The 27,945-nt window shown below is 45.2% G+C and overlaps 1 protein-coding gene across 1 annotated transcript in view; it reads left to right on the forward strand.

The window, feature by feature from the left end:
* The first annotated feature begins 1,559 nt into the window (after positions 1–1,559).
* ANKRD34A (ankyrin repeat domain 34A) overlaps positions 1,560–27,945 on the forward strand; it is an 80,075-nt gene continuing 53,689 nt past the window's right edge. The window contains exon 1 of the mRNA XM_069218251.1: positions 1,560–2,118. The gene's annotated coding sequence lies outside the window, so the exon portion shown is untranslated. The remainder of the gene's footprint in view (positions 2,119–27,945) is intronic.

The following is a 27,945-nucleotide window of genomic DNA, read 5'->3' on the forward strand; positions in this document are numbered from 1 at the left end:
GCCTACAAATATGGCTTATCTGCCCCCAAGAGAGGTAGAAAGGGCCTAAATACATGCCCCCAGTAAAGGGGAGCAACCCTTGCCTAGGGGGCCCATCCCCTACATTCATAGAAATAATATCCCTTTTGTCGAACTGCTTCCGCAGATCAGCTTAAAAATGTGGCCGATCTGTTCCCAAAGGAGGCATAACCAGCCAAATTACAGCCCTCAGTAAGGGGAGTGACCCTTGCCAAAGTGGCCTCTCCCTGGCGTTCAAATAAATGATATCGCTTGTGTCTAGTGGCTTTCTGTCCCCTTGGGGGTAGATGGGCCTAAAAATATATGGCTGATATGCCCCAAATGGTGCAGAAATGGCCAAAACATACACCCCTAAAATGGGAGCGACCCTTGCCCAAGGGAATGCTCCCCAAAACACCAAACTTGCTTCATCAAATAAAACCACGGTTGTCTAGTAGGCAAAAAAAAACCTGGTGGTCTGATGGGCGTTCCTGCTGCACAATTGCAGCCCCATGCGCTATCCTGCAGCTGGAATGCACAGCAAAGAGACATTGGGGTGTCACACACATGCTTACACATACACACCTTTACACACATACTCTCGCTCAAATAAACACGCCTCCGCAAACACGCATACATTTAAAAGCACTATTTTTTTAAACTTACCTCAGCTCACAGGGAACGCCATATTTCAGCTAATTTCTGTCCCTTTTCATTACACTAACAGTGAAAAATTAAACATTATTCAGAAAGGAGTGGATCTCCGACTGTAGCCCATAAGGGCGAAACGCCACTGTGTTCCTATCACTGATTTTGCCTCTGAGAACGGGGGTCGCAAGAGGCAAGCTAGGGGTCGCAACTGTGACCCCTGCCGACCTCTAAATGACGTCCATGCTTAAACCCTTCTGGCTCTCGGCGTTGGGCCTAGAGGGCAAGAGACCACATCCCTGACAGGATAGCGCGCCTGGCCCAGAGAGCCACGGTCCTGAGACTGCACGCGGGAAGCCCGTCTGCAGGCTGAATTAGGCTACAATTACAATAATAACTTGTTTTGTAAGTGTTGGGGCAGTTCTGAACGTGAGTAGAGTAAAGACACGCGCTACAAGTCTTTTTGTAAGGTGTGGAAGACCACGAGGATTTGAGCTTTTTGCAGACAATGTTTGTTATAATATAATGGGAGTCAAAAGTAAAAACCGACACGTCATGCCATAAAAAATAATCCCACAAACAGCCAGAGAACGGGCCCACACACCTACCGTCAGACCAGCCCAGCGGGCACTGATTTCCATATAGGCCAGGCCTACCCTGAGCCAAACCATACCTCTGGCCCGGCTCGACTCGCCCTAACAATTTGTGGGCTCTGTTTTCACCTGAACATTCCAAGAGACAAACAAAATTGATGTATGGTGAATGCAACGCACTATATTCTATTTCCAATGCCTTGCACGGCTTCACACCTGGGCATGAACGTCTGTGTGGGACGGAATGGCACATTTCAAATGACTGGTCGGTGACAGGTAGGCCTCGAATATGTATGCCCACGTCGTGGAACCGCCCACCCAGGCCCTCGAAGCAAAGTGGGGTGAGCGTCAGATATCTCATTTAATAAGGCAGGGGATCGAGGGGCCCGCCCGGGGCTCTGCATAGCTCATAACTGCAGCCAGAAAGGGCCGTCGGTGGCGGGAGGAGGGAGGTGGGGGGCGAAGGAAGAGGGGGCCCTGCACTATGTATAGTGCTGCAGTGTTATGGCTGTGGATTTTAATGGAATATCTACTTCTGCTCTATGGGAAAGGAGCTAAAAATAGCGCCGGTGGGTCTCGGAGGGCTGATCAGTCTGTGACAGTAACTGGAAGACACCGGATCTCGGGCACAGAACTGCGGGGCTGCACCGGGGGAAGCACAGCCCGTAGCGCCCGGTTTTTATTGCATTCGGTATTTTAGCCGCGATACTTTAGTCCTGCTGCATAGACGCCGATCTAGGCGCGCGCGTCTATAAATATCACCGGCGCGAGGCATGAAGGATCCGCGGACCTGGATGCTGAGGATGCGAGAAGATGCAGCCGGGATGAGGTGCCGGAGCATCCCAGCGGGTACCAGAGGACGGCGGACAGCGGCCAGAAGGTACGGATCTGAGAATCAATGCGCTATGTTACCTGTCCCGGTGACTGCTATCCGGCCCGCAGTGAGTGAAGACACTTTGGGGGTGACTGTCTGAAACATAGGGGTGGGAAGCCGTGGATTCGGACTCGGCTCTATGCGGTGCCCTCATTGCAGCCGCCCAGGAAATGGGATGCCCTGACTCGAGCCATCCCAGGGAACGGTGCCTGGCAGCAAGGTAGCATAGGCAGGGCTGCCATCGTACCTCTGCTGGCAGTGCCAGCTGCACCCAAGGTTAATGCATATAGTGGCACCGTTTCCTGTCCTCTAGGAATCTGTGCAGCCATCGGCAACCCACATATTCTAAAGCTGGCAACATTTGTTGTGCTCTCCTAACTGATGAGTTGCTTATATAATTATCTATCTGTGTATGTTCGCTTGCTTATAGGCATAGCGCTTCGGCGTCTCCTCAGGGGTAGTAAGCGCTAGGTAAATGCAATTTTAATACTATATATATATATATATATATGTGTATTCCGCGCTTGTAATTCATATGCATACATTAATTAAAAAATATATATCTTCCTGACAATGTATACGACACATGCAGCCCACCTTCACTCCTTTATCGAGAAACCTCTCCCTAGAACCAAGGCACATAGAGAAGGAGTGGGTAGTCAAACTCATATCATAGGGGGATCATGGCAGTGTGTACACAGAGAGAGAGACAGGGCTTAATGAATACATGCATCACATATATAGATATAGGGAGAGCTAGGTACAGCGCTGGGCAGAAAGACAGATTAACTGACAACCACACGGACGGTTAAAAGATAGATAGATAGATAGATAGATAGATAACTGAATGACAAATAAATGATGTGACCGGTGAGTGGGTAGACGGACTAATGTACTGACAAACAAGAAGACAGGTAGAATAGACAGGTAGAATAGACTGATAGAATAGAATAGACTGGTAGAATAGACTGGTAGAATAGACTGGTAGAATAGAATAGACTGGTAGAATAGACTGGTAGAATAGAATAGACTGATAGAATAGACTGGTAGAATAGAATAGACTGATAGAATAGACTGATAGAATAGACTGATAGAATAGACTGATAGAATAGACTGATGATGTAACTGGTGAGTGGGTAGACGAATTAATGTACTGACAAACAAACAAGCAGATAGATAGATAGATAGGATAGATAGATAACTGAATGGCATATGGATGATGTGACTGGTGAGTGGGTAGACGGACTAATGTACAGACAGAAAGACAGACAAGCAGAAAGACGTACATATGGAAAGATGGAAAGATAGAGGTTTCATAACCATCTCTTCTTGGGGTAACCCTCTGCTGCGGTCATCTGTTGCGAGCCTCTTTCATTTCTCATTTCTAACTGACTGTGTAACTCATTTGAAAGCCCACGTAATCATCTTTTTAACAGCTCTGTAATAGGACGTTGTAATGCATCATGTTCCTGCCCTGAATCTGCAAGGCTATATTTGGTCGCGTGTTGTCAGACTGCTCGGTAATAAGAGAGATTCATGCGTGCACACACACATGGCCAGACACGTTGTTGTGTAACTGCACATAGATGTACATAGAATGAAAACCAAATTCGACCTTCGAGAGGACAGCGGGAACCATGGAATCTCCTGGGAAGGAATCTCACCTGATGCGTCCAGGGGAACGAGCCCTAGCCATTCTGAGGCAAATGTTTTTTTAAATATACGAAATACAATTTAATGCTGATCTGATCCCCATATTCAGTCCACTTTGCTTCTATTGTTTTAATATTAATCACGGAAGTACATGCATGAGTGTACGACACAAGTATATACTTGCTACAGGTATGAATATGTAATTCTGCAGTCATTTCCACGTAAATCCAATGTTCAACGCAATCTCTTGAAACTGACTGTGTTCAAAAGTACACTATGCCAGCGGTTCATTTTAATTTCATTTGGAAAGTTGTGTACCACACGTCATAAACGCAGTTGTCTCTCGAGGCGCAACACAATTGTTGTTTATACCGAACTCAGTGTTAACCCTTTAATCGATCTCAGATGTATGAAAGCCTGATTTCACTACCTCGAAATGCCAAGGAATGACCTGGAGGTTACAAACAGAGCTCCTCGAAGGCGCTCTTACGAACACACTAACGTACTCTGCCTTTATGCCACCTAAATGCCGAAACCTACGGAGCGATTTCTGGTGGGACAAGTGAGGTTGGAAAAGTGTATACTGCCCTCCCCGTCATTTGTGCCATGTTCGTTATGCCTCACTCCCTCGCTTAAGTGACATCATTCCCCCTATCTTACCACTATGGTTGTATTCATTCCCCTTATTTCTAATAAATAGTAATTTTTATATCACTTCTATCTATCCCTTACCTCTGATTACATTCATCCATCCTTACTTCTACGAATATATTCATCCGTCCTTACCTCTGTGATTATATTCATCCGTCACTTACTTCTGATTACATTTATTCGTCCTTACCTCTATGATTATATTAATCCGCCCTTACCTCTATGATTATATTCATCTGCCCTTTACCTCTGCGACTATATTCATTCATCCTTACCGCTATGATTATATTCATCTGTTTTATATTCATCTGTCATATATTTTCATGATTATATTAATCTGTCCATTACCTCTATGATTATATTAATCTGTCCATTACCTCTATGATTATATTAATTCATCCTTACCTTTGTGATTATACTCATCCACCCTTACCTCCATGATTATAGTCATCCATCCTTACCTCTATGATTATATTAATCCGTCCTTACCTCTAAGATTATGTTCATCTGTCCTTACCTCTGATTATGTTAATCTGCCCCTTACCATTATGATTATATTCATCCGTCCTTACCTCTGTGATTATATTCATCCGTCCTTACTTCTGTGATATTAATCTGTCCTTACCTCTCTGATTACATTCATCCGTCCTTACCTCTCTGATTACATTCATCCGTCCTTACCTCTGTGATTATATTCCTCCTTCCATAATGTACCTTGTGTCTGACTTCTTTCCTTCGCCCGGTAGATCTGTGGATGTAGTCCTAAATCCTTTCCGTCCATCATTTGATTCCTCAGACCGTGTCATTTATGATTTCATTTCTTAATCCCTTATATCTGTGATCCTATTCTTTGGTCCCTTACAACTGTGTTTTTATCCCACTGTTCTTTCCACCAGCAATGTCTACTCCTAGTCTTCTTATGTTTAAGGCTTCACTCATAGATCCCTTACATTTAACTTATTCCCGGTCTCTGGCATCCGTAGCATTAGTCCCCCAGCTCATACTTTCGGGGTTCTGTCCAATGGCACCTCCGGTCTAAGACATAATTATTCAACTTATTACATCTGGTTTATTATCCCCAGTTCTTCACCTCTATATTATTCCACCCTCCCTTATGTCTAAAAGCCTATTGCTTGAGCCTTACATGTATGAAGGTATTGCTTGGTCCACTATGAATATATTAATGACCCCTTACTCCTCAGTCCCTTTAATTTATGATATCAGGCCTTGGACATTAACAAGTATGATATCGCTCCTCAGTTAGATATTCCTTTACAATTTACATCTGAGATAGTATTCCGTAACCCCTTAAATCTATCCTTTATGGCATCTTGGTTACTTGCATCCATGGTATTATTTATCAATTCCTTCCTCTATTAAACTATCTCTCAGCACCTTATGTGTAAGACTGTATTATTCGACCCCCTCACTATGTCATATTTATTTCATAGTCTCTAATGTTTGAGGCATTATTTGTCAGCCATACATCTATGGTATTATTCTGCAGGTCCACTCTTTCTAACACATGGCTCCTCAGTCCCTTGCATCCGTGACATTATTCCTCAGTCCCTTGCCTCCGTAATACTATTGCTTGGCACCTTACGTGTAAGGAATTTCCTCAACACTTTAAATCTACAATAACATTCGTTGTTCCCCTATGGCTAATATATTATTCGCTAGTGCCATACATCTATGGTCTTATTCCTCTGTGCTTTTTTTCAAAGACATGGCTCCTTGGCACCTTACGCCGATGATATAATTCCTCGACTGATTAGGTCTATGACATGATTCCTGGCGGTGGCAGAAGCTCGGCAGATGACAGTGTCTGCGTACAGCAGCAGATGAGGCTTGTGGTCCCCAGACGGCCTATGTAGCATCACCTTCCCCTAAGGAGGCATTTAGAGAAGAGCTTGTTACTCTGTACCTAGATAAGTGTCCCTGGAAATATAGAGGTTTCCGGATACTTCAGCGCTCAGGTCAGTGTTCAACAGACCTATAGGGAAATCTGGAGACCAGCCGGTGTCTCGGAAACACTACATCCCTTCTGAGGCAGATAATAGATCAGTTGGAACCCTTGGGAGGCAACAGTTGGTCAAGTGATCTTTACAGGTGTGCACACTTTTTTTCCGAAAGTGAGCAACACATTTGAAAGATCAAAATTACTGAATTTGGTATAGTTCATGGATAGAGGTATGAAAGCCATTAAATGGACGCTTGAGCCACAAACAAGCCAAGCTTTCATGTGCTCCTTTCTGCCATTCACGCTATGTACCTTATACACCAAGAATAAAAAGTAGTAACCTTGGATGTACAGAAGAGGCAAGAAAGAGCTATGAAACACACAAAAGGTGATGGGAGGAATGCCTGCAATTTGTCTAACCACTGGCAATCACTTGGGGTAGAATCCCACCCATCGTTCTTTTGCTCACCATGCCACCTTAGTTTTGAACCAGATATATGCAAATCTTCCTTGACTCTGTTCCTCATTGGAACAGTCCAGCCCAACCTGCCAGGCCAGGTGCTCCCTGAACCTTAACACAAACAACCCAGGACAGGTTTTGCCCTAGTTATGGGCTCATCAGCCGGGTAAAGCTTGGTTCCAGTGACACAGTGAGAAATAAATAGATACCCATATGGGGGCTGGACTGCACGATTTGCAATTAGAAAAGCTAGCATCTATCCCAGCTACCCCTTTGACCAAATTGATTGTTCCAAAGCAAATATATTATTTCACTCTGACTCCTTTTTCTTCATTATCAGATATGAGGGCACCTTGAAATACACAAGTCCATGATGTGTGCTGTACAAAAGCCTATCTTGTGGTTAATAGACTATACTCTTGCTCCATGTATATTAGGAAGTGAGGTTGCTTCTTATTAGATATTGCTACTTTCTATTACTGTTACATATAAAGCGTACCAATAGTATTGATGTCAATAAGGGGAGGCATGAATCTTTATAAGTTCATGTTTAAAAGTTATCACTTTTAATAATTGCTTCCCAATGTAGTGATATATTCTGAGGTTCTATTGTCGTGGCTCAGCCTGTGCACTGGCTCCTAGAGCCACGATGAACTCTGCCTCGGCTGAGCCCATTCGCTTGTTGGGCCGCCCACTTCTTTTAATTGATAATCCCGCTTTGTTTCGTTTATACACTAGCTTAATTTTTTACACATAAATGGCAAGTGTCATGAGGTGTTGAAAATGGATGTGCCATTTTCTGGCAAAGTAATTTTAAAATTGTTTTTCTCATGACTTTAAAAATTGATGGATGTTGGTGTTTTTTCTTCTTCGTAAGGGCTATGAAAGTCAAAAATGCCATGTGACAATCTACATGAGGAGAACTTTGCAACCTATGTGTAGTAATTGTAGTGTTAGTGTGAATTGGGAGAAGTTCATGATTGAAACACTTTGCAGATCATTGCTAGTCTCTTTATTTCCGTATAGATCAATCAATCAATCAATCATTGAATTTGTAAAGCGCTCTACGTACCTGCAAGGGTTTCAAGGCGCTCGGGGGTGGGGGGAGGGGGCAGATGTTACTGATCAAAGAGCCATGTCTTGAGGAGTCTTCTGAAGGTGAGTAGGTCTTGCGTCTGTCGCAGGTTGGTAGGGAGCGTGTTCCAGGTTTTGGTGGCGAGGTATGAGAAGGATCTGCCGCTGGAGGTTTTTCGTTGGATGCAGGGGACGACGGTGAGGGCGAGGTTTGCGGAGCAGAGCTGACGGTAGGGGGTGTAGAAGCTGAGTCTGTTGTTCTGGTAGGTTGGTCCGGTGTTGTGGAGGGCTTTGTGAGCGTGGGTAAGAAGCTTGAAAGTGATCCTCTTGTCCACGGGGAGCCAGTGAAGGTTTCTCAGGTGGTGGGAGATGTGGTTGCGGCGGGTATGTTGAGGATCAGCCGGGTGGAGGCGTTTTGGAAGCATTGGAGGAGTAGTAGGTCTTTTGCTGGGATGCCTGTGTAGAGTGCGTTGCCGCAGTCTAGCCTGCTGCTGACGAGGGCCTGTGTCACCGTTATTTTTGTTTCTGTCGGGATCCACTTGAAGATCCTACAGAGCATGCGGAGTGTGTTGTAGCAGCAGCAGGAGGAGACTGTGTTGACCTGTTTAGAAATGGTGAGGGAGGAGTCGAGGACGAAGCCTAGGTTGCGTGCGTGCATGGTTGGTTGGTGTCGGTGGGGGTTCCAAGTGCGGTAGGCCACCAGGTGTCATCCCAGGCGGAGGGGGTGGGTCCTAGGATGAGGACCTCAGTCTTGTCCGAATTGAGTTTCAGACGGCTGCTTTTCATCCATTTGGCGATGGATTCCATTCCCTTGTGGAGGTTGGTTTTGGCTGTGCGTGGGTCTTTGGTGAGTGAGAGGATGAGCTGGGTGTCGTCGGCATAGGTGAGAATGTTGAGGTTGTGTTGTTGGGCTACTTGTGCTAGGGGGGCCATGTAGATGTTGAACAGCGTCGGGCTGAGGGATGAGGCTTGGGGGACGCCGCAGATGATGTCGATGGCTTCGGAGCGGAAGGGGGGAGGCGGACTCTCTGGGTTCTGCCGGAGAGGAATGAGACGATCCAGTTGAGGGCTTTTCCTTGGATACCGGTTTCGTGGAGGCGTGTTTTCAGGGTGCGGTGGCAGACTGTGTCGAAGGCGGCAGATAGTTCCAGGAGGATGAGGGCTGATATTTCGCCGTTGTCCATTTGACGTCTGACGTCGTCTGTGGCGGTGAGAAGGGCGGTCTCAGTGCTGTGGTTTTGTCTGAAGCCGGATTGGGTGGGAGCCAGGATGATGTTGTCTTCGAGGTGGCTGGTTAGTTGTGTGTTGACTATTTTTTCAATCACCTTTGCGGGGAAGGGGAGTAGGGAGATCGGTCGGAAGTTCTTGAGGTCGTTGGGGTCTGCTTTGGGCTTCTTGAGGAGGGAGCGGATTTTGGCGTGCTTCCAACTTTCCGGAAAGGTCGCTGTCTCAAAGGAGATGTTGATGGCCTTACGTAGTTGGGGGGCGGTGGTGGAGTCAGCCTTGTTGTATACGTGGTGGGGGCAGGGGTCAGACGGAGATCCTGAGTGGATGGAATTCATGATCTTGCGTGTCTCTGTGTCGTTGACGTTGGTCCAGGAGGTCAGGCGGTTTGCACAGCTGGAGCTTTCGGGGGTGGGGTCTGGCGTGGGAGTACCGTTGAAGCTGTCGTGGATGTCGGCGATCTTTCGGTGGAAGAAGGTGGACAGTGCGTTGCAGAGTTCTTGGGCTGGAGGGATGTCGTTGGCGCTGGCGCTGGCGCTGGGGTTGGAGAGTTCCTTTACGATGCTGAAGTGCTCTTTGCTGTCATGTGCGTTGTTGTCCAGGCGCTCTTTGAAGTGGGATCGTATGGCTTGTCTGATGAGTTGGTGGTATCAGCGGGTGGCGTCCTTGTGGGCTGTGAGGCTGTCAGGTGTGCATTTGAGGAGCCATTCCTTTTTTAGTTTTCGACCGTTGCGCTTAGAGTTTAGGAGCTCGTCGGTGAACCAGGCGGCTTTTCTTCTGGCTTGGTTGTTGGGGGGTTTCTTGAGTGGCGCGAGGATGTTGGCGCAATCGTTGATCCACAGAGTGAGGTTGTGGGTGGCGGTGTCTGGATCTATGGGGTTGGAGGGTGGGTTCTGGGCGAAGGGGTTGGTAAGCTGGTCTTCCGTAACTTTGCTCCAGCATCGGCGGGGTGGTTGTTGGGTGCGATGGTGCTCGGTATGTTTCTTGTAGGTTCAGCACAACAGACTTCAGGAGTTTCGAATGATTGAGAAGGCTCAAGAACTTCCAGCAGGCCTGCCCAGCCCTGCCAGTGTTTGGGAAGCACTGGATGGGCAACACATCTCCAGATCGCTATGAAGTCTTATGGACAAATAGGTCTCAATGTGCATTTATCTGGTTATTCATTCAAAGCTCACACACCCTAGACGGGAATTGGCAGTACTGGGTGCTACTGAGGCCTGAACTGCATATCAAGGTAAACAAAATCATCACTCTGACTCGGCTTCTGTTGTACATTGTGCTATACCGAAGAGTGCAATCAAATAAAAAAACATAAGTCTTTGCGAGTCAACAGCTCGCACAACTTTGTGAAATGAGAACATTATTTTCTGTGAAACTTCATGAAAATTGCGTACTTCTACGTGAAATTTCATGTCATGAAATCTGCTGCATCTCCATGAAAATTGAACACCAGGGCATGCTTCAAGATTACAAAACACTTCAAACAATGACCAGGGGACTGCATGAGGAGCACATGACTCATGCAAGACATTTACTGCTTGAAGGAGTCTCCAGGAGGGAATACTCTGCTTGAACCTGTCCCCTCAGGAAAAAGTAGTGTGGAATTTCGAATTTTTGAAAGTTTGAAAATTTTATGTAAGTTTACAGGTGCACACACCTAACCTCCTAGGTATAGTGTACAGCTATCTTGGATTGTACAGGAAACAGAATGTGCTAGACTCCCACTGAACTGATTGCATTGTATCAGGACCCGTAGGAGTGCCCTTTAGTAATGAGTTGCAAAATAATTGTAAATCTCCGAATCATAGATTTGTGCAAATGGGCAGGAGATTACCTTACGACTCATGATTCACAATAAAAACCTGGTGTTCCTGTGGCCTTCCACAAAATATGAAGATGTTCAAAACTAGAGGGGGCATAAATCTGTCCTCCTTAACTCTGCACTTGTGTCTGTCCATAAATGGCTAATCCTTTTGTTCATGGGTACATTTTCTATTTGGGAAGAAATCCTTTCAAAAGTGGAAATCGCCTAGAACCAGATTTGATCTGTAGTTTGGATCCAGGTGGCTAGTTTGTGGTGGGGAGGAGGGGACTGCTCTTTGTGTCCAGGGTGTGATGAAGTACATGATGATTTTTAGTGGGCTGAAGTATAAACACAGGGGCTGAATCTTGGGAAAGGGGAGATGTGTAGAGATGGAGCTGGCTAAGGTAGAGGTTCTGCCTATGATTGCCACCCCCTCTTTTGAGTCCAATGCATCATAGTTCTAAACATAGAAGGTAAGGTAGATCTTTTCTAGAGACAAAAACTAATAAATGTTCTAATTGAGGCATATTTCTCTAAGTTAACTAAAAGTCCTATACTTGTATTTGGCAGGTGCCTTAGTAAGATGCTGGATCCTAACCCCACCAAGAGTTCACTCCTCCTTCTGGCCAAGAAGATTTTTGAAGAGGGTGGGTTTGTCTATGGGAATTATTAATTATGGAAACCAGGCAGAAGGTTTGGACATCAAGAGGCTGTTATGGCATTATACTGTATCCATGGTCTTTAATATTTTTTTTAGAGGACACAGGGACCTACAAATGAAATTAGAATAACCTAGACACATTTTATTCCTGTCTTCCTAGGGAAGGGTTAAACGCATATATGACAATGATAGTAGAAATGATACCTTAAGTCCATATGTCGACATGTTTCGACCGGAAACAAAGCCCCAAGTGTGGCCTCTGGCTTTATTTCATGAAATGGTTCAGTTGAAATGACCACTCCATCAATTACGGGTTTTAAAGATTTGGTTGTTTAAAGTGCATGGAAAAAAGTTCAAGTAGGATGATACAAAAAACGCTTTATTCTCTGGTCAATATGCACTATTTATAGCTATGACTCTGTCTGATAACTGTAGTTCAGTTTTCCCCCATTTCATTCATTTTTGCAGAGGTTGCTAACATGCTGCTTGTAAATTGTGGGGTAATACCAAAATAAAGCTTGGTGCCAACTCAAACAACCCATGTAGATGTTCTTTGTGATCCGAAGGAGTCTTTTCAAATATGTGTGTCTTACAGACTGGGCCAGCTTACTTTTCTGAAATTTTTTGATTCTGATGAAGCAAAGGCTGCATAAAATCACCCCCTTCCTATCACTCCTCGGACTGGCCACTTGGCCGCAGTTTGCAGTTTACTTCAATGCTGCCAGAACTCCAACAATAATCGCTCTATTGCCCTTGCCCCAGATGCCATTTTTAAGCCGAAAGGAAAATCTGCTGGAGTAATTCTAAATGCATCCCAAGGAACACCAACACCCTGAAAAGGAATTGGCTATGCACATTTCCGTGCAGTTAGTCCCAACTTAACTGGAAGTCTACCGTTGTCTATTCATTATTATCATTACCCACTCTAATGCAGCTCTCCTCTAATTATAGGGAAATCTGTCTCCAACCATGATACTGCTAAGTTGACTTGCAAGATGCAGTATCTGCTTATCTCATTATTAGTGCTTAATTAGTGCCGGTGTTTGCTGGTGCTCGCCACCCTCACTTGTTTCTTGACATCAGCTCATATGTATGACAGTCCACCACATGGTGGCGGTGTCTGTCTGCTGATGTTTAAAAATAGTCCAATTTAACATTTCACAAGCATAAACATATTAGTACAAATACCTCCAGACCACTCTTGTAGCTGTGGCGGGCCGGTAACAGTTCATACTGTCCTATTTACAGTAGTGTGATAGTAAGTAGGTGGCATTGGTGGTGGCATTTGGCAGGGAGAGTGGGTGGCGAAAGCTGCAGTGCCCCCTTGAGAAGTCTCTTGGGCCCTGGCACTTATTTTTCCACAAATTAAGCCTTGCTCATTCTCTACCTTGTTAGTAAGAAAATAAGGTGTGCTTGTTTTCTCTACTATGGACCTGGGAGGATCCAGTGCCCCAGCATCTGAGCATCTCTATGCCTGGATGTCATGAGACCTACTTCTGTTTAAACCCTACTTCCTCTGATATCATCCTTTCTCAGATCTTGAACTCTAGGGTAAAATGGTATTGCATTCTTGGGTGGGATTCATATCTGGGTGTGAGAGCAGGCCAAAGGTGAAGAGAGAAATATGATCAAGAGGTGTAGGAAAGAGGAACTCTAAACACCCTAATACAGTCGGTAAAGAGAGGCAAAAGCTTACGTGTAAGGGAACCGCCATTATTTTCAGCCATTCAAAACATGGGTATGTGCCAAATTTGAAAATAAACAGCATTGGATAGGTTCAGAAACTGAATGTTTTATACAAATTTTAGTAGAACATACAGAAGCACCAGTCTTCCTCCTGACTCAACAATTTGGATCTCTGAAATACCCAGTCCTATCACTTACACAAATCACTGTGGCTGCCGTTGACTTATAATGTCTCCATAGCTTTCCCTCTTATGCAATGATCTTGGTACAAGTTGCAGATAAAATGGAGGTCACAGCTGCCCGAGGTTGCAATAGTAAAGCTGAAAAGCATCCTAGGCAACGATTCTCTTGGGGTGGGATACTGACTTGTCTGCAGTGGACCCTGAATATGAGACATAGGAGAATCTTCACATCATTATAATTTTCAATTAAAAATATTTTTTACGCAATATTATGGTTTTCTTCTGGGATCAATGACAAACTGATGTGAGAAAATTAACACAATTCCCGGAAAAAAGGGCTGCACTGATATTGCCCGAGACAACTGACATGTCCCATTGAACTGCTCTTGACATCAGACATGACATCACAGATAACATTACTGGTGATATCACCAATGGCATCACTGATGACAAACTACTGGAGATTTGTTAGCCCATTTTGACATTTTTGTTGGCAGTACGAATACTGTCACTATTTTCTATATGATCGCTGCCACCGGGGCAATTTCTTTCCTAACATTGGACAACAGCCTTATATCTGGCATCCATTACTCCAGAGAATAACTAGAACAATCTTTATTCACCATATAATCTTGGCAATACCATCTTCATGCTGACATTGCTACTGCAAACATATATCTATTGAATGTTGCTTATATCTATTGTATGCATTGCCTATGATAATTATTATATGAAAGGGTAACTGTAGTAACCTTTGTTACCCATATCATCTCTCCAAAGGCATTTTAATGTTAAAAGCAGGTCAGCGTGCCTAAGTGTGAACTTAACAACTGTGTAGACATCTTTTACTTCTGAGCTGGACAGCAGAATATCATTTTTTCTATAGAAACTCTCTGAGGCCATCTGGGCGTTGTCATTGGTACGGTAATCTCCATGAGCACACCAGTCCTGTCTAGTAACACACTTGTCCTCTCTATACAGTCCCTGAGAGGTCAGAGTTTAACTAACTAGGGTGCTAAATGGAGTCACCTGGGATATTATTGATGATGTTTCTCATTGTTATCTTAGGCTATAAGACCACTTCACCTGAAGTATTTATCAGAATTGTATTTTATTGTAGTTATTAGAAATAAGAAACGTTTTTTCAGACATGTTTGGATTTTGTAATTAAATGTTTTAACAACTGCCTGGGATTTGCCTTTACCCCTGCCCTTTGGGGTGTACTGACCCTGTTCACACATCCCTACTCTCTATCCTAAGCAGCATCAGTAAAGGGAATGGGGTTTAGTCACACACAGTTCGGTATGGCATGTGGCTGTGACATACACTGCCTTTGTTCACACGGTATGCCCAGTACGCCAGTCCACTGTGCGCACTGGACATGCTTTTAGCCAGGCCCAGCACTCCATGTGCCCAGTACACAAGTTATCACTAGGTGCTGGGCTCAGAATGGTATTATGCTAAACAAAACCATCACAATAAAAGTTGACCGGATACAAGCAAAGGTATATCTGAAATCAAGAGAGTAAGCTAGGTATTCAAAAAAGGCAAGTAAGGTATTTGGAAAGTGACAGTTCAACTCCAGGACACACAATACAGGCCACAATGTTTATTCCAGCTACACAATAGAACTGGACATGCTCAGACAAACCAGAGCAGGATGAAAATATAATACATTGGACCATGCAATAGTTTGTTATATTGTTGTATGCCTTGATCTTTTAAAATTGTAAAATAAGGTTCCATGTATGCATTCTAGATTTCTAGAGTACTGCATCCTTTAGAAGAAGCAGTTCAGGGGAGACTGAAGAGGAAGGATGCAATGTACCCTGGGCTATGATAAAGAGGAACTGGAACCTACTTCGCTGTGTTGGTGACATCTAACATAAGAGATTTGGCGACCAGGACAGGAAGACATTGCATTTGCATTGATCATCCAGAATCAAATGTGGTATTGATGAAAAGGAAGAAGGGAGGATTTAGTAGGCTGGAGGAAAGGAGCGAAGGTACAATGAGAGAGGTTGTGAGTGAGCGCGTGGAGGCAAGACGAAAACAAGCATTGAGGGATGATGCGGGTGCAAAGGTGTCTATAGAAAGTAGTGGTGAAGATAGTGACTTATGGGTCTCGGAAGGTTTGGAAGGAAGAGGACGCAGCCAAGAGGCTGGAAGATTTTATTTGCACATCAAGGTTTAGAAGAAAGCTGTAAGATTTTATGGCACTTAAAGTGTGTTAATATATCTGTGTCTTAACCTTATATGTTATAGCCTTATGATCCAATACCATTCTTGCAAACATGCTGTTGTGAAAATGAATTACCTTCACTTTCATTTATTCTATTTTATTTGTTGTTATCTTTTGTAAATGGAGAGGCATGTGTTGTATACCTTTACATTTTATAGTTGTAGAGTTACATTGTATGTAGTCATTCTAGAATTCCAAAGTACTGTATTTTCTTTCAGAATAAATATTTTTTTTTAGGCTTAAGAGGGGTGATGCAAAGTAGTCTAGGATGTAGTAAAGAGTAGTTGGCAATACCCACTTTGCTGTTTGGCGAGGTGTAATATAACATAGATGCATAAAAACATGTCTCTAATTTTCTTATTACATATGACTTGTGACACACCTAGAGCCTCATTACGACCCTGGTGGTCTGACTGCCAGGATTGCAGTGGCGGTCGGACCACCGCCAATGCAGCGGTCCTATCGCAATATTACAACCGTGGTGGTAGTGCCACGGTCGGACCGCCAGATTACGATTTAATGTTGTGTTGGTGGTCCTAATCCACCAGGGCAGCACTGCCCTGGGGATTACAACGCCCTTCTCCGACAGCGGCTTCATGGCAGTAGCACTGCCATTAAATGGCTGGCAGAGACTAGGTGCAGGGGGCCCCAGGGGGGCCCCGTCGCAATGTTCACTGTCTCTTTTCAGAGACTACGGGGGCTGGTGCACCCTATGCACTACAGCATTGCAGCCGGCTCTATTACGAGCTGTAGACAATGCTGTAGGCCACATCCCTCTGGGCAAGCAGGCGGAAACTGAGTTTCCACCCGCTGACCCAGTGGGAAACTCATAATGGCCCCGGTGGGAGGGCCGCCACACTGGCTACAACCTACTTGTCGGAACTTTGGCTGACGGGGTTTTCCGTCCGCCGAAGTTGTAATGAGGGCCCTAGTCTCCTGTAATAAAGAAATAACAAAGCTGCTCCAGTGTATTAATTTATTACAGTTAAGTTCGGATGTCACAAGGCCTGCTGCCAAAGCCAGACGCATGATTAAAGCTAAAACAAAAAAAGAAATCACAGCATGGCTTTGCCTTCCTTCTGCTCTATTTTCTGGATGAGCAGAAAGTAGAGATGTATGGCAGCATGTGTATTTTTGCACATCTTAGGTGATTCCAAAAAAGCTAGACTCTTCCTTCTTGTTCTACACATACACAGTTACAACTGTGTTTTTTAAGAATCTGTCTTGTATTAAACTGATTCTAATATTTTTTCAAATAAATATCTAGTTGTTTTTGATGTATTTTATTGTGCACTAGAGATTCTACCTTTATTCTTCAGGTTTTCAAACATGCAATGTCTTTCTTCTGAAAGAACAACACTTCAGGGATTTAAGTGGTTTGTGGGAAAGGTGATGATGTGATCATTTACTATAAGGAATAATGTATCATCTGTAATATAAGGAGATTGCAAGTCACCCTGGAGTTCAATGACTTTATAGAGGAACTCAGCCTTCTGCCCTGCTCCTCTATAAGGTTACCAAACTCCTCTGTGACATGCAATATCATTATAATATACTAAAGGGGGTACTTGAACCCATACATATAAAGGTATCCAGATCCTACATTACATACCATACATGCAACCAAATAATCATGCACAGCCAGATAAGCAATACAACCAGAATTCTCCTGAACTGTGGAAGGAAGAAAAGCCTGCTTGTGTTCTGACCATTTGCCTTATTTCCTTGCGCTCTTTGTAATATTTTGCTGCAAAACTCCCAAAGTTATGTGAATTATGCCACTGCAATTTAAATTTCATCTGGATCTATGGTCACATGCAATCTAGAGAGAGAGAAGGTATGAGTGGATTTGCCAATAAATGCTGCAGCAGGACTGTGAAAGCCCTTCACACATTCACTACTCCAAGCTAGTTCCACTGACCTGGCCTCCAAAATGTTGAGAAACTTCTCACTGACGAAGGCAAATTAAGATTCCCAAGTTTGCTGGAACATTTTTGAATTTATGATCCAATTTCATCTCTTTCATGCACTCTTTGGCTGAGCCACTGACAGTGAACAGGCACACTCATCCACATTCTAAATGTGTGTACATCTAATATTTATTTAGGGATAGTGATGTGTGTTTTCAGTATTATAACACAGCAGCGGCTCACTAATATTAGTGCAGATAATCTCTGTGACACCCTCCCATTTCTCATATGTGAGGTCCTGTTTTGATCTAAAGGAAACTTTTTTTATGGAAGTTGCTTGTAATATAAACACATTTATCTCCGACATGTCTGCAATGGACTCTCACACATCACGTACATTATAACTAAAACAAAGGAAAACGATATTTGAAACTATCTGTTTTCTGTTTAATAATTATTCAAGGTCACCAGGGCAAGACGCTCTGCAGAACAGAGCTGGGTCTATCAGGTGGCCCCTAAATCACTGGGACCCTAGGCCACAGCCCACTTTGCCATGCCTTAAAATGTCTCTAGACAAAGACACTGTTGTTAACACCCTATCATCCCACTCCTCCCCCTCACGTGATCCTCTTTCACTCCCTGCTGCCACACACACATCATCACCCCACCTCCAAATAAACTACTTAGCACCAGCGTGAGTGAATCAGGTGAGTGTGGGAGGTGCAGAGAAGTTTGTGTGCAGAGGACAGTGAGGCTGACCTGCAAACACACTTCATTTTATTTTCCAAGTGAGTAGCAGCAAGGGATACATATTCCTTTACAAACAGGTCACTATTTGATAAAGGACCGCTTCTGGTGGCAAACCAAGACACTTCGTGTTGGGCAGAGGGCAGGACTCATGGCAGAAGATGCTTCACGTTGGGCAGAGGGCAGGCCTCATTTGAGGACTGTAAGGGTGGCTGGAGGGGGACTCTTGTCTTTCCCAGTGGGGGTAGGTGGAGGGACGGGGATTCAGCAGAGGATAAAAGATAACTGCCAACTGGTGCCTGGTAACAATTATCCCACCTCAAATATTGCAAAGCAACATCGTTTCTTTATGTGTATTTTCAGAAATGATGCTTTAAAACATAATCATGGAGTACACCCCAATTCACCCCACTTCAATCTGCCCTACTCCAATCCTCTCAATTCCACCCCACTACAATCAAACCCAGGGGCAGCTCCCGTCGGGGCAAAGCGGAGAGGCAGGGGGCTCAAGACAAAGACATCAACATTACAAATAAAAAATAAATTAAAAGAACTTACCTGACCTGCCGCACTGCCCCCGTGCTGCTCCTCTGCCTCCACTCACTGCAGGCACAGGCTCCCAGCCTGCCCTGCGGCCAATCGTAATAATGCTCTCATGCTGCTGGCAGCATGAGAGCAGCATTGGGATTCAACCAACCAATCATCCATTTGTAGAGTGCGCTATTCACACGTAGGGTCTCACGGCGCTGCAAGATGTCCCCAGGGTTCATTGGAAGAGCCAGGTCTTGAGGTCCTTCCTGAATTGAGGTAGCGATGGCGACTGTCTGAGGTGGAGAGGTAAAGTGTTCCAACCTTTTGCCACCAGGTATGTGAACGATATTCCTCCAGCTGAGGACTTCTTTATGCGGGGTACGGTGCGAGTGACTGATGGGAGGAGCGGAGAGGTCTGGAAGGGGAGTACCAGGTGATACAGTGTTTGAGGTATCTGGGTCCGATGTTGAGGAGGGCTCTGTAGTCGTGTATGAGGAGTCTGAAGTTGATCCTCTTCTCGACGGGGAGCCAGTGGAGGTCTTTCAGGTGTCATTTGATGTATTCTCAGCAGGGAATGTTCAGGACGAGTCTGGAGACGGTGACTGGATTTGTTGCAGCTTGCTTAGGTTCTTCTTGGTGGTTCCGGCATAGAGGGCGTTGCCGTAGTCAAGTCTGCTTGTGATCAAGGCATGTGTCACGGTCTTGTGGCAGGTGCTTGGTATCCATCAGAAAATCTTCCATAGGAGTTGGAGGGTGTGGAAGCAGGTGGATGCGACGGAGTTTACCTGTCTAGTCATGATGAGTGCAGAGTTGAGGTTGACGCTGAGGTTTCGTGAGTGGCCTATGGGGGCAGGTGGGCTGCCAAGTGTTGAGGGCCACCAGGAGTAGGCCCCGGCTGAGGAGGATGGTCCCAGGATGAGGATCTAGGTCTTTTCGGAGTTCAGTTTAAGGCAGCTCTCCTTCATCCAGACGGGGCCTGCTTCCATCCCGTCTTTGACATTTTTCTTGGCTTCCGAGGCGTTTTCAGTTAGGGAGATGATCATCTGGGTGTCATCAGTGTAGGAGACAATGTTTAGACCGTAGTTCCTGATGACTGGGGCGAGCGGGCCATGTAGATGTTGAACAGCGTGGGGCTCAGTGAGGATTCTTGGGGTATTCCACAGCTGATTTCTGTAGGTGCTGACAGATGTGTTGGGAGCCTGACTCTCAGCATTCTGCCTGTCAGGAAGGAGTGTATCCATCGAAGGGCCTTGCGGTGTATGCCTGCTGTGTGGAGTTTGGTGCATAGGGTGCGGTGGGACACTGTCTCGAAGGTGGTCGATAGGTCTAGTAGGATGAGAGCTGCTGTTTGACCGCGGTCAAGGAGAGAGCAGATGTCATCTGCGGCGGTGAGCAGGGCTGTCTCGGTACTGTGGTTAGTTCTGAATCCTGATTGGGAGATGTCCAGGATGTTGTTTTCCTGGGTGTGTAGGCGGAGCTGATCGTTGATTGCTTTCTCGGTGACCTTGGCCTGAGCGCCCAGGCTTTGCGCTCCCAGGCAGACTGGGAGCCTTTGCCTGCTCTCTCCAACCCAGCAACACAGTGCCGGGTTGGAGACAGCTCGGTGCGCATGTGTGCTCTGTCCCTGTCATCCCCTATAGCCCTGCCCCTTGAAAAATAAAAACAATAATAAACATTGTTTATTATCGTTTTTAATTTTCAATTTGCTGCTGTTGGGGGGCGGCGCTCCTCCGCCATAGCGGAAGAGCCACTGCTGCACTCACCCCAATCTAGTATACTCCAGCCCACCCCACTCCGATCTAATCTTCCCCACTCCAGTTCACCCCATTGTAATCCAACACATTCTTCACCACCCCAAAACAATCTGTCCCACTCGAATCCTCCCCACTCCAATGTGCTCCAATCCAAAACAATATGACCCACTCCAATCCAATCCACCCCACCCCCTCCATCCCAATTCACCCCACTCCAATCCAACCTACTCCCATCTATTCCACCCCAACCCAACCCATTCCACCCCACTCCAATCTACCCTAAAACAATCTCCCCCACTCCAATCTGCCTCACTCCAATCTGCCCCTTTCCAATCCAAAATAATCTGTCCCACTCCAATCTGCCCTACTTCAGTCCAAAGCAACCTGTCCCACTACAATCCATTTCAATCTGCCCTCTCCAATCTGCCCCAGTTTAATCCAAAACAACCTGCCCCACTCCAGCCCACCCCACTCCAGCCTACCCCACTCTACCCTGCCCCACTCCAATCCCAAACAACCCACTCCAATCCAAAACAATCTGCCCACTCCAATTTAATCCTCTCCACTGCATCCCATTTCACCCACTCCAATCCACCACAATCCATTCTCCCACAATCCAACCCACTACAATCCACTCCACCCCACACTAATCCAACCACCCTAACAAATCCATTCCACCCAAGTCTAATCTACTCCACTCCAATCCAATACACCTCACCCCAATCCAGTCCACCACAAACCCCACCCAATCTACTCCAGTCCGATCCACCCCACTTCACTCCAGTCCGATCCACCCCACCCCACTCCAGTCCGATCCACCCCACCCCACTCCAATTCAGCCTACCCTACTCTAGTCCCACACACCCCACTACAATCAAATCCAATCCACCCATCAAGTCCACTGCTAACCAATCCACTCACTCCAATCCAATCCACCCATACCACCCCAGTCCATCCTACTTCAATACAATCCACTTTAATGCTCCCCACACCAGTCCAATCATCAGTCCACATTAATCCACCCTATTCCAGTCCCATCCACCCACTCCAAACCCTTATTCTACCCCCCACTACAGCCCAATCCACCACAATCCACTCCACTCCAATCCACCCCACCCCAATTTAATCCAATTCACCCCACCCAAGGTAATCCATTCCTATCCGATCCACCACACTCAATACAATTCACCCCACCCTAATCTACACAACCCTAATCCACCCAACTCAATTCAGTCCACGCCACTCAATCCACCTACTCCAATGCACTCCACCCCAGTCTGATCCACTCCAATCCGATCCACCCCAATTAAGTCCACCCCACCCCAGTACACCCCACTCCAATTCACCCCATGACAATCCAATCCATCTAACATCAATGTAATCCACCCCTGGCCAATCCATCCTACTCCAATCCACCCCAACCCCCTCCAGTCCACCCTACCCAACCCCCTCCAGTCCACTGCACCCCATTCCAATTCAACCCACTTTATTCTAATCCACCTATTCTACTCCAATCCATCCAGCCTATCCCACCCCAATCCAATCCACCCCACCAAACCTCAATCCAGTCCACCCCATCCCAGTCCGCCCCACTCCAATCTAATCCATCCACCACACCACACTCCAATCCACCCACTCCAAATCCACCTCACTCCAATGCATCCCAATCCATCCCACTCCATCCCACTCCAATCCAATTCTCCCACATGCAAGACACTCTATTCTACTGCAGCCCACCACACCCCAATCCAATCCACCCACTGGATTTCAATCCACCCCACCCCAATCCAATCCACCTCACCTCACTCCACTCCAATCAACTCCAATCCAATCTACCCACCCCACTCCAATGCAATCCACCCCACTCCCGTCAACCCCACTCCAATCCTGTCCAGCCCAGCCCATTCCATTCCATTCCAGTCCAATCCACCCAGTCCAATCCAGTTAATCCAATCCACCACACTCCAGTCCGATCCATTCCACTCTAGGCCAATCCAATCCACCCCACCTCAGCCCTATCCACATCCAGAAATCCAAATCGGAATTTGTAGAGCATACTACTCACCTGGGGTCTCAAGGTGCTGTGGTGGTCGGTCCTCTGTACTTCAGTCAAAGAGCCAGGTCTTAAAGTTATGCCTGAATTGAGGTAGCAATGGTGACTGCCTGAGGTGAAAAGGCGAGGTATTCCAGCTGTTTGCCACAAGGTAGGTGAAGGATCTTCCTCCAGCTGAGGTCTTCCATATGAAGTGGGGGGGGGGGGCCCGAGTGTAGCAGTCCACCAGGAATCATCCCAGGCTACTGTGGAGGGTCTCAGGATGAGGATCTCGGTCTTGCCTGAGTGGAGGTTGAGGCAGCTCTCCTTCATCCGGGCGGCGACGGATTCCATCCCGTTGTGGAAGTTCTTCTTGGCAGTTGTAGGGTTTTCGGTCAATGAGATGACCAGCTGGGTGTCGTCGGCATAGGAGATGATGTTCAGTTTGTGGCTTCTGATGATGGCTGCAAGTGGGGCCATGTAGATGTTGAAGAGTGTGGGGCTCAGGGAGGAGCCCTGGAGTACACCGCAGCTAATCTCCATAGGTTCTGACAGGAATTGCGGGGGTCTGACTCTCTGTGTTCTGCCAGTCAGGTTTGAGCGTATTCACTGTGGGGCCTTGCTGCGGATTCTGGCTTCGTGGGTCTGGAGCAGAGGGTGTGATGGGAGACCGTGTCGAAGGCGGCCGATAGGTCCAGTTGGAGGAGGGCTGCTGTTTGGCCGCAGTTGAGGAGCGATTGGATGTCATTTGTGGCGGCATGGAGGGCAGTCTCCGTGCTATGGTTGCACCTGAAACCTGATTGGGAGATGTCCAGGATGTTATTATCCTTGATGTGTTTGCGGACCTGTGCATTGATCACTCCAATCCAATCCACCCCACTACACAAGCAATCTAATCCGACCTATTCCACCTCACCCCATTTCAATAAACCCCACTCAAATCCATCCCACCCCACACCAATCAAATCCAATGCACCACAGCCCACTCTACTCCAGTTTAATCCACCCACTTCCTAAGTCTACTCCAACACACTCCACTCTATTCTACCACACTCTCTGCCACTAAATCACTGAACTCTACTTCCCTCTACCCAACTCTACGACACTCTACACCTCCTACTCCACTCTGACATTCCACTTCACTAACTTTTAGCCATGCTGAACAGGAGCCACACTGGCGTAATTATGCTCTTGCATAAGGGAGACCTAGTGGCTTTGCCAGTGCTTGTTTTTTTCATGTTCTAAGTTTCTCAAATTGTGAATCTTGCAGACTTCAAAAAGTGAACAAGCTTACAGGCTTCTAGACTTTGTAATCCTTACTCATCAGCTAGTAGTGGAGGCACAGATGGCGTCATATGAGAGGGGGGGAGAGTGACAGTAGGTGGGGGGGACTCAGTGACTTGAACCCTTGCTGCTGAAACATAGGCTTCTTCACATTTTATAAGTTCAGATTCTGCCATCCACCCATCCTGTCAAGACTGGTCAATTTTGTACCATTAAATTACCTACTATTAGTACTTGTTACCACACTTTTGCCCTTTCAAGGCAGTGAAAGTATGAGGCACCATATGGAAATCAAAATATTATAATAACTTGCAAATGTCAGTGTTTTTCAGGCGTTTAATCGTAGCCAGTTATGATGCAAAACCTACAAATGCAGAACATTGCGTAGCATAAGATACCACTTGGTTACATGTGAAACTCAGACGTTTGTAATCTTGCAAAATGGATCTGTTCTTAAAAAACCTTTAAAAGTAAGAAGCCTTTTCTACCCAAAAAGCGTGACAGTCTAAATTCCATTCATTTTTAAACCAAAAAGCATTTGTTTGTAACACAGCAGCTTTGAAGATTGCCAGTTAGATGCGCTTTTTATGTTGTTTATGCGGTACAAATGTCCCTTTAAAAAATTACAAAAAGATGTGGGAAATTAAAATCCGCACTGCCTTGCCAAGCACTGCCCATTTGTAGGTGTTTTATGTGGATGTGAGACACCTTAATTTAGGCACTGGAAGGATTTAGGCAAGTTGTCAAGAAACTCGTTTTCATAAAGCTTCAACACTATTGCAATCAACACTACTAGCAAAATACTCAAGCTTCTAGGGTTTTTAACGGGAACGCGCAGTGTTTGTGGTATTTCTTCAATATCTATTGAGCACGTGACGGTTCATTCAGTAAATTAAAAGTACTTTGTAATTATTCCAAAAGGTGAAGTGTTATTTCTGTTAGCTTTATATAGAACATCATTTTACATTGTTTTATTCTTTCATTCATTGTTTCATTCTTGTGAAAAGTCTTTAATTTTTCTAGGTTGTTTAGTAGTTTTCCACCATTAAATTTTGGTATGTGATCTAGGATGTTTCATGCCAATTATGTTGAAGAGATGGCTTATTAGCCTTTTCCAAAAATTCACGTAAGTGAATTGTAAATCTAGACACACAAGTTTATATATTTGTACAGGTGCAGACGTATGACTAAGGTTCCAGACATACAGCCTAGGGCATCCATGTCAATCACACAAACCCATACCATACATATAACTAGCATTGGCAAAGCAAGCAGGCCTGGCATTGGGCTACCTGGCTTTTGCCTTTGCCAGTGCTTATTTGGTCAAAGTTTTTGTAAAACCTTTTTTTTGTGGGGGCTTCTATCTGGGCCTTGTGATTCTAAAAACATTGGATTAGATTTCTGTTTATTATTTTTTTTGTTTCAATGATCACACATTGCCATAGTAGTCTCTGGCACTGAAGTGAACAACCTTTATTGTGTATGTGCTCCTGGTGAAGGGATGAAGCGGGCTGAGCCACCTCCACATCAGGCTGTATGCTGAACTGGGTGCAAGAAAATGTGAATGACACAGTAACAGACCAGTGGATGAAGACGGCTCTCGGGAAGCCCCACTAAATAAGAAGACATATCATTGTACTAAAACCAAAGCGGTTTGGCTTAGGAGAGCCAAATAATCTAAAATAATAATAAATTCTTAGCAAAAATTTTAAATAAATTTGGAATGGAGTTGGAAAACGAAAGAAACTGTAACAGGGAACCAACAAGGCAGGAGTAAAGGGGGTGGCGAGGGAACACGTAGTGCTTACTGACCTCCATTATAATTAATCTTGAATCTAAGGACTTTAGCTAAATTAAAAATTGAATACAGGGAACAAATTGGAAGACCTGAAAAACTAAGAACAATCGCAGAGTCAAAACATGTAGGATTTAGAAAGCTAATAAAAAGGATCGGGTCATGGTCTAAAGCAACTCAGAGGTGTGGAGTTTCAGGATTCAGGCAACAGTGTTAGTACCCATCCAGTACTAGCAATTATGTGGTTTTTCATGAAATATCCGCTCAGGGGACTGGCACAATGGGAATGTGCAGCTTCAAGAACTGGAACGAGGGCCCCAGCCGACAGCTGCACTTGGCTAAAAACTAGGAGTGGGTGGATCTTTTTCTTCCACAGGAATAATTTAGTAACTCTCCGTTACTCATGTAACGCAGAATTACTAATTCATTCTGCTGTTCTTCCGGTGGAATTAAATCAGCACTTTAATGGTACTTAAAGACGACTGAGAGGGAGCAGTCCTTCTATTTTTGAAAACCACTGCAGATTGAACTTTCTTCTGCAGTAATTTCCAAACATAGAGGGACTGCTTCTTCTTCCAGCCCAGTTTAAGTACCACTGCAGTGGACATTCCCCCCAGTGCCCTTACATAAGCCTTTAAGGGCACCCAGGGGTACGCATTGGAGTAGATACCCCTCAGTGCCTTTCACACTGAGGGGTATGCCCTGCACTGTAGCGCACTGCATACCCTTGGTGCACTTACAGACTTATGTAAGGGCACTGAGGGGTAAACCCCACACATTCTGGTGCCCACTCCGCTTCTTGGTGGAATTCAGTGGAATTTAAATATAGTTCTACGGAATCCTGCAGAATCAAACTCCACTAATTCCGCCCACCACTACTAAAAACAAAAGAAAAAGCATAAAAAGACCAAGAATGCCAGTAGTTATGCACACTCCCTCCTACAAGAATTGGGCACACAGGTCACACAAATAAACAGATAAATAAAGCAAAGTTCTGGGAGCCCCATCAAACATGGGTTGGCCAATACTGTTCTGCATTAACAGTTACAATGTTAATTCATAGAATTATAATGTAGTGTTTTACACTATTTGTAGCTTCAAAGAGCATTAAAGAGCCACTTGAGGGCACACACGTTCTTGTCTGTAGTCAGGAACTCCCTTCACCACCATAGGCCTGCTTGGGTACTGGTTGAGTTGTAGCAATCATTGGAAATACAAATTCAGTCCCTTTGTAAAGTGTACATTGAGGGTGGTAATTGCCGGTTGCACGATGCTGGATACGGAATTCTGAAAGCTGCAGGTTCCACTTTCTTAGTGTTTTTCTGCAGTGAGTCTTGCATACTTTGGTTTCTTATTGCATGGTACAGCATCCAGTTGATATCCTGAAAAAGAGTGGGTTCTTGTTATAGGCCCTGTGGTAGAACTGAACTGCCAATTACCGGAGGTGTAACTTCTGACTTCAAGGTGTAACGTCAGACTTCAAGGTGTCCAACACCTGGTACAGAATCTGCTTTTAGGCAGTCCAGGAGACAGGCTAATACATTATGGGGGGTGTAGTACTTTTGTCCCGTGAATGTCATATAGGAGCGAGCACTGACAAAGGGTCCAGATAAGCACTTAATTTAATTTCAAAGGCAAAAAACATTAAAACCTCTGTGAACTGTATCGTGACTGTTCTGTTATCTATCAACACAACTTAGAGATGATTTACACAGTGTACTCTTCACAGAGAAAATGAGGTAATTTACAAGCCCACGTGTGAGTTAAAATATTCATCGAGAAAGTGAATGACACATACCTTATTGTACTGGGACAGTATTTCACTTAATAACATAATGCCTTCAATAACTGGCAGATGTCCTTGGCTAGGTGATTCCAATAATTTCTAATTTACTACTTAGTGTACAGGGATTGTTTGCGGCATTAACCCATACTACTTTTCTTAATAATGTTTGCATATGGAATTGACTTAGAAGCATTATGATGTGGCAGTCTGCCCACTTTGGCTTCTAAGGCATGAATTCTTTGGCCTTAAGCTGAGAATCACAAAAATGTCAACAGCGCTGATCGGTGATAATGTCACTGTGGAGGCTGACAAGGAACTATAAGAAGTGGGAATGGATCTTGAACTTCATGGCTTGTTTCAGGCAGATACTCTAATCATTGGTCTTAGGTCTGACATA

The sequence above is a fragment of the Pleurodeles waltl genome, chromosome 12 (genome assembly GCF_031143425.1).
Source record: "Pleurodeles waltl isolate 20211129_DDA chromosome 12, aPleWal1.hap1.20221129, whole genome shotgun sequence".
In the NCBI taxonomy this organism is placed as follows: domain Eukaryota; kingdom Metazoa; phylum Chordata; class Amphibia; order Caudata; family Salamandridae; genus Pleurodeles; species Pleurodeles waltl.